The sequence below is a fragment of the Gekko japonicus genome, unplaced genomic scaffold, assembly GCF_001447785.1.
Source record: "Gekko japonicus isolate JY-2015 unplaced genomic scaffold, Gekko_japonicus_V1.1 scaffold1983, whole genome shotgun sequence".
NCBI classification, from domain to species: domain Eukaryota; kingdom Metazoa; phylum Chordata; class Lepidosauria; order Squamata; family Gekkonidae; genus Gekko; species Gekko japonicus.
In genome coordinates, this window is record NW_015169841.1 from 72,142 (window position 1) to 85,322 (window position 13,181).

The window sequence follows — 13,181 nt, forward strand, 5'->3', positions numbered from 1 at the left end:
CCCAAGAAGATAGAGTAAAAATTCAAGAAGACCTGAATACTCTGGAGAAGTGGGCAGTTGCAAACAGGATGCAATTCAACAAAGATAAATGCACAGTATTACGTCTGGGCCACAAAAATGTCAAGCACAAATACTGGATGGGGGGATATGTTTCTGGGGAGTAGTGTATGCGAAAGAGATCTTGGGGTAAGAGTGGACTGTAAACTAAATATGAGCAGTCAGTGGGATGCGGTGGCAAAAAAGGCAAATTCAGTCTTGGGTTGTATTAAAAGGGCCATAGCATCGAAATTGCAGGAGGTCATAGTCTCTCTGTATACTGCCTTGGTGAGGCCACACCTTGAGTACTGTGTGCAGTTCTGGAGGCCTCACTTCAAATAGGATGTGGACAAAATCGAGAGGGTGCAGAAGAGAGCGATGAGGATGATTAGGGGTCTGGAGACTGAGCCCTACGAGGAAAGGCTAAGGGTCTTGGGAATGTTTAGTTTGGAGAAGAGGAGATTGATCGGGGACATGATTCCTCTCTTTAAATATCTGAAAGACTGTCGTTTGGAGAAGGGCAAGGGACTGTTCCAGTTGGCAGCAGAGGATAGGCCCCGAAACAACGGGTTAAAATTACATACAGAAAGGTATCGGTTGGATATTAGGAAAAACTTTTTCATGGTCAGAGTGGTTCAATGGTGGAATCAGCTGCCTAGGGAGGTGGTTAGCTCCCCTTCACTGACAGCTTTCAAGAAGAGGCTGGATGGATATTTGTCAGAGATGCTTTAGGCTGGTCCTGCATTGGGCAGGGGGTTGGACTAGATGGTCTGTATGACCCCTTCCAAATCTATGATTCTATGATTCTAGGTTACATAAGAACATAAGAAAAGCCATTCTGGATCATGCCAATGGCCCATCCAGTCCAACACTTTGTGTCACACAGTGGCCAAAACCCAGGTGCCATCAGGAGGTCCACCAGTGGGGCCAGAACCCCGGAAGCCCTCCCACTGTTGCCCCCCAAGCACCAAAAATAGAGAGAATCACTCCCCCAGACATAGTGTTCCACCCATACCTTGTGGCTAATAGCCACTGATGGACCTCTGCTCCATATGTTTATCTAATCCCATCTTGAAACTGTCTGTGCTTGTAGCCATCACCACTTCCTGTGGTAGTGAATTCCACATGGCAATTACTCTTTGGGTGAAGAAGGACTTTTTTTATCTGTTCTAAACCTACTGCTCATTAATTTCACTGCGTGGCCACTTTTATTGTGAGAAAGGGAGAAAAGTTCTTCTTTCTTTACCTTCTCTATCCCATACATAATTTTGTACACCTCTATCATGTCACCCCTCAGTCGTCCTTTCTCCAAGCTAAAGAGCCTTAACCTCTTTAACCTTTCTTCATAGGGAAAGTGTTCCATCCCCTTACTCATTTTAGTTGCCCTTTTCTGCACTTTTTCCAGTGCTAGATCTTTTTTGAAGTGCGATGACCAGAACTGTACACAGTATTCCAAATGAGTCTGCACCATTGATTTATTCAGGGGCATTATGATACTGACTAATTTGTTTTCAATAATAATCCCCATCATAGCTTTGCCTTTTTTATTGCCATTGCACACTGAGTGGACATTTTCACTCCACGACTCCCAAGATCCTGCTCAGTCTCTGCTAGTTCAGACTCCATCAACGTGTATTTATAATTAGGATTTTTGGCTCCAATGTGCATTGTTTTGCATTTGCCCACACTGAACCTCATTTGCTACGTTGATGCTACTAACGTATTGGAAGACATTTTTATTGTTGGTCTTTATATTTTTTGCAGTATGTTCCTCATAGTCCTTTTTTGCCTGTCTGATCACTGACTTCCATTTTATTTGCCAAAGCCTGGCACACACACCCCTTTTATCCACCTCACTCAGACTAGCCTTCCACCGCTTAAAGGAATCCTTACCTTTTACTGTTTCCATTACTTTGTTCATTAACAATGCAGGCCTTTTTAAATACCTATTTGTACCTTTCCAAACCTGTGACATTCATTTTATCCGAGCTTCTAGGATTGTAGTTTTAAAAAGTCTCCAAGCTTCCCGAAGGTATTTGACCCTCCTTACCTTTCTTTTCAGTTTCTCCTTCACAAGCCCCCTCATTTGAGAGAAGTTACCCCTTCTAAAGTTTTAAGTGTTTGTGTTGGTCTTCTGGGACAACTCCCTATTTACATAAATGTTGAACTTAATAACATTATGGACACTGTTCCCCAAGGGTGCTATCACATTTACATCTCTCAGGTCTTGGGCCTTATTTACGACCAAGTCCAGGATCACCACCCCCCTGGTAGGTTCTGTGACCATCTGTTCCATGACACAGTCATTGAGAGTATCTAGAAACCCAATCTCTTTCTCCTGACTTGAACACATATTGAACCAGTCAATTTGTGAGTAGTTAAAATAACCTATTATGACACAGGTTGATTTCTGCTCCTCCCTTTATTCCTTTAACTGATGGCACTCAACTGCTCTCAACAGCTGGCCCATTCTGGAGAACTTTCAGTCTCACCAGGCCAGGTCTGGGCGAGGGTGCCTTTCTTTTGATCAGCTTACAAAATACCTGAAACTGCTCCATTATCTGTAGGTGGCCTAGTTGTGCATTTTTCATGATTGGCATGAGCCACTTACTTTACTGTTAGATGGAACAGGGGTCCCCAGCTTGCTGTTTTTAGAAAGTGGGTGGGGGCAAGTGGGGCTTTTGCCTAGCAGAGCTTCTGATTGGCCACGGGAAATCTAATAGGCTGTACAGTTTTGTTTTGTTTTTAAGAATTATTTTCAAGGATCTTCATGCATGACTGGGGGGGGGAGTAAAAGCTGTATCTACATAAATTCTATTGGATCTTGTTATACAAATGAATTCCCAGTCAAAAATTGGAGTCAAAACGAGGAGGAAGATCTTAGTATTTTAACTGCAATCAAGACACCTGAAAACAGGCCAAGCATTGTTATTTGTATAACAATCTTATAGGGTTTTTTTTAAAAGGAAATTCCATCAGATCCAGTATCAAATTACATGTCAAAGCCAGATTCATTGACTGAACCATAAAAAACATGGATCTAATACTTTGCAGTGCTGCAGTTGTGGAAAAACATGAATCTGAGGCGTGGATCTGCATGAAGTAGTATAGTTTTTTACACTGAAATGAAATAAAATCACCATCATATTGTAGATCATATCTTAGGCTATAGGCAGTACCACAGAAATCATACATCTACTGCTTTGTGACACCACGATGGTGCAAAAACACCATCCAAACTTCAAATCATAATGGGTCACCCCAAACTCACCATGAAATTACATATCAGGTCCTTAGCCACAGATTGCACCACAGAATCATGGATCCACTGCTTTGTGGTTCCACCACAGCACAAAACCATGGTTCCAAAGTAAGGATTTCTACTTTTGGTCACCCCCAAATTAATTACCCAATCACATAATGTACATGGCCACAGCTTGCACTACAAAAATCATGGATGCACTGGTTTGTGGTGCTGCCATGGCACAAAAACTTGGTTCCAAAGCACAGATCCTCATGGATCCTCGGGATTTTTGCATTGAATCACCTCAAACTCATCATCAAATCACATATCACGCCCATGGCCTCAGATTGCAACATCATGAACTTTTCCATTTTGACAGTGTATTCTGTAACAATCGTCGTTTTTAGCATACTCTGCAGTATTGATACCCTATGTAACAAATTGTCTGTATCCAAACAGATGATGTCTTTGGTACTTTTAACAGTGTCATCCTAGGTAGAGTTACATCCTTCTAAGCCCACTATTATTGCCTGAGCACACACACTTCTGTCTCACACTGCTGAAGGCTTTACTCCACCTGCTGTTATTATCTATTACTTTACCTTGTGTTCGTTTTTCCTCCACTGTTACAAACAGTGTGTGTTTTCTTTTGGTTAAAGTGCAGCAGGAAAACATAATTTTCCTATACAATATTTTTTCGGCACTTCAAAATATACAGCAGATGAAGGGTATGTGGTTGCTTAGTGTTCAAGAGAATGCATTTATACACATGTGCTCACCAGGTAAAATGCAGCTGCAACCACTATTACTTCTACCTTTCATAGATTTATCTCTTAAGAGACTCTGGGGAGAGAACAGAGTCCTTAAGACTGACAATTATAGACACGGACTATTTTAAAAAGGCATCCCAAAACAACAAAAGAGAGAAAATAGGAACTGTGATTTCCATAGTGTCAGATATCAGTCAACAGGACTGTTGGAGCATATGAGATTCCTGAAGAGTAGTGCGGGTGGAAAGTGCCATCAGGTCTCAGCCAACTTATGGTGATCCTGTAGGGTTTTCCAGGCAAGAGACATGCAGAGGTGATGTGCCATTGCCTGCCTCTATCTTGGACTTCCTTGGTGGTCTCCCATCCAAATACTAAACAGAGCCAACCCTGCTTAGCTTCTAAGATCTGATGAGATCACACTAGCCTTAGGCCATCCAGGTTAGGGCAGTAGCTTGCTGAATGCAAGGACCCACCAGAGGTAAGGTTCAGCACCACCCTCTCAAAACTATCCACAGAACTTTAACATTAAGACAGACTATCCTTTTCCCAGAACAAACATTTATGCCAGTGGCACCTTTAAGACCATTAAAGTATTATTCTGGGTATGAGCTTTCGTGTGCACGCACAAATATCAAGAATAGAACTTTGCTGGTTTTAAAGATGCCACTAGACTCAAACTTGGTTCTGCTGCCTCAGATGAACATGGCTACCCATCTACATCTATCCTTTCCCCACCAATTGCTGATGCTGACTGCAGGCCAGATAATAGGCACAGAGAGCATGGGAGAGGAAGTGGAAATGTGAAACCTGGGAGAGAAGGCAAGGCAATGGGAAATGAGGTCAGTTGGATAAGGCAGACTGGGTTGGATTATGGAACTGACAGTCTGTATCTTGCAACATGCATTGTCACATGGTTAGTGGCCCTGCATACTAAAGAGGTCAGGTATCTTTCCTTGTAATACGCAGCCAATCTCTGTCTTTTGATTCAACATACATAGGGAGAATTGCCCAATCTGTATTGCTGTGACCACAATGGCACCTGCAGACTACAGAGATTGCTATTATGGTTCACCTTTTTCTTGGGTAACAAGAAATGACCCTTCACTGCAGTGTTCAGACATATTATTTTGTTTTTCAGATCAATAGAACTCAGTAACTGAGTAGGAAAAATGTAGTCTTGGGGAAATTTTGAAGAAATGCTGAGCTCTGGAGGAGGAGACTGGAAGGGAAGGGGGAAATGAAGGAGGCTTGGGAAGGGTGTTCATTTGGACAAGATGAAAACATAAGGAAGACAGAGGAAGATTCTTTCCTGTTTTGTTCCTGAGATTACTCAAACCAGCAAGCACAGTAAAAATTACTATGGAAGCTTGTGAAAAGGAAACGGATCTGTTTTAAAGAAATTCTGCTTCAGGGTTTCCTGTTCTCGTTGAACAGGAACATGATTATCAGCAGAAGAGAAACATTTTGTCTAAAAATAAAATTACTGAGTTTTTTCCCTCTCTCTCCAGCAGAGAGATGCTCTAGACTCAGCCACTGCTATTTCAAAGGCTTGACACTGTGACTTCAGCTGAAGCTGGAATGAAGGCAACCGGTTTGAGCAAGAGGCTAGGCAATTACCGAGATCCTACTAGTTCTTCATTTCCCAGAGTCATTTAACACTGATTAAAATTCATTTGGAGAAACAGCAGGAAAAATATTCCAGTTTTTCACATAAAAATGGATGCAGAGATATCTTGCTGTTTATCCCTTAATTATAAATATAGCAAGGATTCTCCTCTACTTTTACCTGTGTTTTTAAAACTTATATAATTGCCATCACATAACAAGCAAAAAATAGCTGCCTTTCTTATCTGCCTTAGGGGGATGTACTTAAAACCCAGAAGTTCCTGATCTGAATCACAAGAGAAGCTGCTGTTTTAGATTAACTAGAAAGGACAAGCCTCAGTGGTGGATAGCCACGTAAACAAGGAGCAAAGCGACCCACAGACAAGGTTGGTCAACACAAAGTTGGATTATGCAGGGCAAAAACTCTGGTTTCATGCTGCAAAATAATAAAGCGCAAGCCATGGGTTGACTGGGTGGGGCTCAAAACAAGGGGGAATTGTGGGAGGTGGTGTGTGTTTTGTGTGTGTGTTTCCAGCCAGTAAAACAAAATAGTATTGTTACTTGGTGAGTCAGCAGGGTGAAAATAGCTTCCAGTGCTACTAATATTTATTAATACACTGACAGTGTGGCTAAGTTTGTGTGGTACTGAATATTGCATTAGCCAGCTAGCAGGTTTCTGTTAACGTAAAGAACCCTGCTGGATTAGACCAGGAGTCTGTCAGATCCAGCAGCCTGTTTAACACAGTAGCTAGCCTGTTGCCCAAAGGGCCAACAACCTGGGCATAGAGGTTTGCTTCCCCTGACTATGGAGGAGAGCTCTTCCTTGTCTATTCCCCTTTTAAAGCCACCCGCGTCTTGTGGCCATCATTACCTCCACTGGAAGTGATCTCCTCCGTTTATTTACTCATTAAGTAAAGAAGTATTTCCTTCTTTACTCCATGAGTGATTTTAGTAGAATCCACTGTTAATTATTAAACAACAGGTAGACATATGTCCTCCTGCCAACCTAGCAGTTCGAAAGCAAGAAATTGCAAGTAGATAAATAGGTGCCATTTCAGTGGGAAGGTAACAGCGTTCCATGCGCCTTGGTGTTTAGTCATGCCGGCCACATGACCACGGAAATGTCTTCGGACAGCGCTGGCTCTTTGGCTTTGAAACGGAGATGAGCACCGCAGCCCTACAGTCGAATTCGACTGGCTTTCGAGCAAGGGAACCTTTACCTTTAGACATATGTCCTTATTTTAAAAGCTCCATGCCAAACCATATGTTTAGGGCATACAATGGTCCTTTTATGTTTCAGCGTGAAAATATACCTTGCAGAAAAATATGCTTCTGCTGAGAATGAAGTGGGCATTTGACCAGACCCTTATGATTGTCACCAAACAGCTCCCTTGCCACGCAAGGATTTTTTTGGGCCCTCGCTAGTGTAGTGGCTTGACTCTGATTGGTGCCATTATCATGCTAGCTGTTGTGAGGGCTGCCAACTCTGGGTTGGAAAATACGTGGAGATCTGAGCGGTGGAGCCCCCTGGGGTTCAGGGAGGGAAAAGGCTTCAGCAGGCTTTAATGCCAGAGAGTCCACCCTCTAAAGCAGCCGTCTCCTCCAGGGAAATTGATCTCTCTAGTCTGAAGATCAATTGCAATTCTGGGAGATCTCCAGGCCCCTCCTGAGGACTGGCAACCCTAGTTGTTGCTCAGGGCATCCCTGTGGCTTTTGCTTGGTTCTTTTTTCTATTTGCCCTCCCTTCAATCCTACAGTCATGCTGTTACGCAGTCTCCTATTCCAGTGAGTTTTTCCAAGGGTAGTACTTTCCTGGGTTGGTTCCCTTTGGAGCGCAGAGCACTGGAGACATATGCTGTCTCTGTAGTATTTGCTTTACAAGCAGAACACAAGTGAAGGCAAAGAGACACTTACCAGAAGCTGGTTAAGATTGTTGTGTTGTGGGAGTAGCAGACACAAGAAGAGACGATTCTGTGGTAATTCCGAAACTATCTGAATGATCCAAGGCACAGAGACTGGTGTAGTCATTTGATTTATCTTAGTTCAGCTTGCCTTTGAACTGTCTCCTGAATCCATGAAATGACTGGAACAACACTCTCTACTCCCTGAAAGCACGTTGCTCAATCACAGCCCCACAAAACTGCTGTGTGGCCTGCAGGCCGTCCCTGTGAGGCCCACACAGCAGCAGGGCACTCTGACTAGCTCAGTCAGATGTAAACACGGTTGGGCTGGAGGTGACATGGTTGCTGCCAGTGGGAGGAAAGGTACAGGCTCATGGCCCCATAGACTCAAAAGGGGAAGGAGAACCAACAGAGGGGATCTGGAAGAAGGGAAGGGGGAGAGAGATCAGCTGGAGGCTGGGGTGGCTGTGCAGGAGCTGGCTAGGAGAGAGGAAAGGATAACACTCAGGAGGGCTTGCCCAGGTAGGGATGCCAGTATCCAGGTGGGACCTGGGGATCCCCTGGAATTATAGCACATCTCCAAACTACAAAGTTCAGGTCCCCTGGAGAAAATGGATACTTTGGAGGTAGTCTGTGTGGTATTGTACCCCACTGAGGTCCCTGTCTTCCACAGGCTCCATCTCTAAATCTCCAGGAATTTCCCAACCTGGATCTGGCAACCCTAACACTTCCATCCTCCACCGGTTGCCAGGGGGGACCTGGCAGCCCTATTGGTGCTCAGCTTTATTTATTATTATTTATTTATTTATTTTAAGCATTTTTACCCCGCCCTCCCCGCAAGCGGGCTTAGGGCGGCTTACAGGGGGCGCCAGCCCATATATAATACCCAATAAAACACTAAAATCACAATTACAATTACAACAATAATCAGAGTAGAACATTAATAACAATAATAAAGTGCTTTCAGTCAAGATGGTCTTGAGTGGTTATCTTCAAACCAGCCCCATTGGGGTCTCACTGTCCAGTTGATCATTCATACCAATCCACGTTGTTAATATCACATGTGGCTGGGCATTCCCAGGGCGATCCCGCGACCCGATAGTATTGCCACCGTTGGTGATGGTGGCAGCAGCAGCCCCTATATGAAAGCCTGGCGGAAGAGCTCCGTCTTGCAGGCCCTGTGGAACTGCATAAGATCCTGCAGGGCCCTGATCTCCTCCGGGAGCTCGTTCCACCAGGTAGGGGCCGCCACTGAAAAGGATCTAGCCCTGGTTGCCACAAGTTTTACCTCCCGGGGACCTGGAATCACCAGGTGGGTCCCCAACCAAAGTGCTCTTGGGGGTATATACGGGGAAAGGCGGTCCCTCAGGTAGGTCGGACCCTGGCCACATATGGCTTTAAAGGTAAGTACCAGCACTTTGAAGCGGATTCGGTATGCTATTGGCAGCCAGTGCAGCGCCTTCAGCCCAGGTTGGATGTGCTCCCACTTTACTTACCTGGAAGCAGGGGGATAGGAAAAAGGAAGGCACACCAGTGTAGTGGACGACAATGGTGAAGGATCCTGGGAAGCACAGAGCACCAGCAATGGCAAAACAACATGAATATGAGTACGGGGCAGAGAAAGAATTAACCAGGGAAGTCCCAAAGTCCCCTGGTCTGAGGCCCCCGCTACACTAAGGGCGACATGCTGTAAAGCTGCTTAAAGTCAGTAATGTTGGCATTCTGCCATAAAGCACACTACTGACAAATGCAGCAAGATACAATCGTGGTCACCCAATGTTGGTAGTAATGTGCATGGTCAGAGGTGACGGCATAGTTTCAACTGAGCTGTGGTCTTGAAATGGGTTCTAATGTTAAACTCTGCTGGTAAAGTTTGGTTCAAACCCTAATCTTTGCTCATATGGGTGAAATAATCCGTTCGTTTAATTTTGGAGAAATAAAGGGTTTCATTTTCAAGAAGCTGAATGAGGTTTATTTAAAAAATGCAACAATGCATGCTTTCAGAAGTATGTTTTCCTTCAGGTTTTTAAAGCTGTAATGTATCAACTGTTTCCAGTGTTTGGCAGTGGGTGTCCATATGTTCTTTCCAAAATGGCTTGTATTCAAGAATGGCTTAATTTATAAACAAGAATTGCAAGGTCTCAACTTTGTCTGGACATCACATGGAAGCCATTCATTTTATTGGTATACATAACTTATGTTTCACAGGGGAGACCTTATTTAAAGGTGCTCTTTCTTTATATGTGCTGAACAGGTCCTGGTAAGCAGAAATGAGGAGGTTTTAATAATGGCAGCTCTACCAATTCACAAAGTCCCCAGCTGTCATTGCCTACAGCTTGATGGACCTTAGTATTTTTGAAAACTTGATTCATGTATCTGATACTAAGCATTAAACAACAACAAAACACAGAAATGCAAGAAAAAAACAACATAGTTTGACCTGTGCCCTCATCCAGTTTGTTAACAAGCAAATAAAGATTGCATGTAGCTTAATTACTTCCTTAAAATGACAGGATGTTTTTCCACCTGTGATTTCCATCTGCACATTGTGTGACAGTATCCCTGGTGCAGTATTGTAGCTTACGGCAGTTTAGAGGCAAATTTGCTGTGCCAATAACTTTGATTCACCAGTCACATTTAGAGAAGTAGCTCTATAATGTGATCTTGACGGTCCTCCCCGGGGCCGCAGTGCTCCAGCGCGGGCCCTGGGAGACCGGTGACAGGCCACAGCGTGGGGAGCTGGGGGCGGGGCTTGCTGCCACCGCCATTTGTCCCAGCTCCTGGGCTGCCGGAGCGGCGCTCTGGTGTGCTCCGGCCCCAGAAGACCCCTGGTGCCACCATGGGCAAGCCTTTTGAAAAGGGGTCTTCATTTCCTCAGCAATACTTTCTAATCAAACTTCAGATTTTTAAATTAAAATTCCCTTCTGCACAATGTGGAAGATGTGTTAAATTACTTTAATGTACTTCTGCAAAGCTATTACTAGTTTCATGCCTATTCATGAATATTCACATAGGAAATTAATTTTCTTCCATGCTTAAACCTCTGCAGACTGCTGCAAACTGTTCCCTATTTCTGTCTTCCCAAGGATTCATCTTCTGGGTTTCTAGTCTTCTGGGGCTCCTTGTGGCATAGTTTAATTCTTTGATTGTTGGTATCAGGCAAGAAATAATGCTTTCTTGGAAGAGCTACTATAGGAGAAAGAAATATACTTGGACATTAATTATTAACTATTTTTCTCTTAAACATTTATAGTACTTTCCCAAAAGTCTGTGTTATGGAGAGGGAGGGAGGGAGGGAGAGAGAGAGCGCGCGCGCTATGAACAAAGACAGAATGCTTGCTTCTGTTAAGGAAGTGAGCAGTTAGAGGGTCTGGCAGCAGTCACTTTTGGCACTAGTGCAACATGCTTCAACAATTGTTACTTATTTGCATGCATTAATTCATTTACACACGTTCATGTTTAAGATTACAGTTTTATCAGGATTTTTGTTTGTTTTTTAACAGAATTTTTTTTTGGAAAGGGGGATGAGATATATGCAATACTTTCTTATCAGTCCTAAACTTATTTTACCAGTTAACAACATAAATGTATTATTTATAATTTAGGTAGCATATAAATTTGTACTATGTGACATTAATAAAATTATACAAAGCTGCAAATATATCCAATAATAGAGAGAAAGAGAACAGAAAGGTTTTGATCACACACAGTAAATAATCCACTTTTGATGTACTTTCGATGCACTTTCCAACTGGTTTTTAAAACCAAGCCTTGAAGGTCCACGTCTAACATTCTGATCACACTTAGAAAGTAAAAATTAGGTCTCATGGGCCATTCTAGTTCATTAAAAAATTAAACAGAAGCAATAGGAAAATGCCCAATTTATTAGAACTAAAAGTCATGGCTAGATTTTGCATTTTATTTTAAAAATTACTTTCCTCAGGATTTGATGATAGATTTGCAATTTAAAATTGCCTTAGAATGTAATCTCAGGTTTTGGTAATCCTCAAAGGTACAGTGTGTCAGAAAATCTCAGGTTTTTCCATGTACAAATATTGGAGCTTCACCAAGTAGCACCAAGCCATTTCAGCTCTGTTTTGGTTTTTGTCCTGATAGCTGGCACACAGCAGACACACAGAGGCAGTTTCTCAGCATCAGAGTTGGTAAAGCAATTCCAGGGTCAGGCATCAAAATACAGTTCCAAGGTCCAGGCATAGGGTAGACAACACTCACACAGCTTCAAGTCCAAAGGGAAATCCGAGAACAAGGATACAAAGGTACAGGCCAGGGTCAGAGACAACGAAGTCAATCCAGAGCAAGATCAGTAGCTAAGGGACAAGTTGCTTCCTCACAGCCACTTCCTTCTCTGCCGCTTTTAAGACCCACGCTGCTCAGCAACCTGTATTGCATCCTGCACATGCCGACTGCTTCAGTCCTGCTCCTGCAAGCACTCATCCGCACTGTTGGTGCTGGGCTGGTACTGGGCTCCTAGGCAGGCATTGCACCTTCTGTCTTGAAGGTCTCTCCTCATCTTCCTCCAGCATTCCCGAGGCTCTGGTGATGGGGGTGGGTGGGGTTGAACTGACCAGCAGCTGGCTCTCTGTTGCCAGCCCTGGGTCTGGGAGGCTGAGGGGCCAGTGTGCTGGTTCCTGGCTGAGGATCTATGTCTGGCCCCTCAGAGACTGCCTCCTCCTGCAGTGCCTCGGCCACTAGCTGTGGGTTGGGGTCAGGTCTGCTGGCTGCCTCTTCCTCAGAAGAGGCTTCTGCATCTCTTTGCTCTGCTAGGCTTGGCTGGTCCACAGCAGCTTTTCACTATCAAAGTTATAGGGAGATGTTACCACCAGTGGCCTGCAATGGCTTGCCTTGTTGTTTGGGGAATTTAGCTATATGGCAGAATAGGCCAGAGGGGTACAGGAATCACATATCACTTGTATACCAAGGTCCGGCACAGTAGGAAAACGCCAGATTTGAAGAGTAAATTAAATATTTTTAATGAAAGTATTTCCCTAATTACAAGCTCACTAAATGTTCAACAAGAGCAAGCGATACGGAACTAAGAAAGCAGAGGTGATTGATAGCTTATAGAGGGTCAGTTACAGGGTGATACAACCTGTCTAGACGTCCAGGGGTCCATGGAGATGAGATGGCCTAAACCCTAAAGGTTTAGGGTTGGACTGCCAGTTGGCATCAGGGTACTCTGAGGCCATGTGTCCACTGGGATATAGACACTGGAAAACAATGCAGACAACCTGTCTAGACGTCCAGGGGTCCATGGAGATGAGATGGCCTAAACCCTAAAGGTTTAGGGTTGGACTGCCAGTTAGCATCAGGGTACTCTGAGGCCATGTGTCCACTGGGATATAGACACTGGAAAACAATGCAGACCCGTGGAGGCTGGGCTCAAGTGAGAACAGTAGGTTACCTGGGCCAATCCTGGGTCCCAGGGGTGTATGATGCCAGTAGGGGCAGACCTTAGGTATGACCAATGAGATCAGAGTCTGGATCAACAATGGCCTTGATTAAATCAGCCAGGTGCTGGGTGACTGTACTGAGGCTGTCCATTGTGGAACAATAGAGTGGTCTGGTACCAGACAAAAGGAGTGAAGTTTCTTAATGTGGCAGGAT

General features: G+C 44.0%; 1 long non-coding RNA gene across 1 annotated transcript in view; it reads left to right on the top strand.

The window, feature by feature from the left end:
* LOC107115573 overlaps window positions 1-13,181 on the top strand; it is a 62,219-nt gene that overhangs the window by 1,183 nt on the left and 47,855 nt on the right. Inside the window, exon 2 of the long non-coding RNA XR_001482678.1 lies at window positions 5,910-6,041. This is a non-coding gene — a long non-coding RNA (uncharacterized LOC107115573). The remainder of the gene's footprint in view (window positions 1-5,909; window positions 6,042-13,181) is intronic.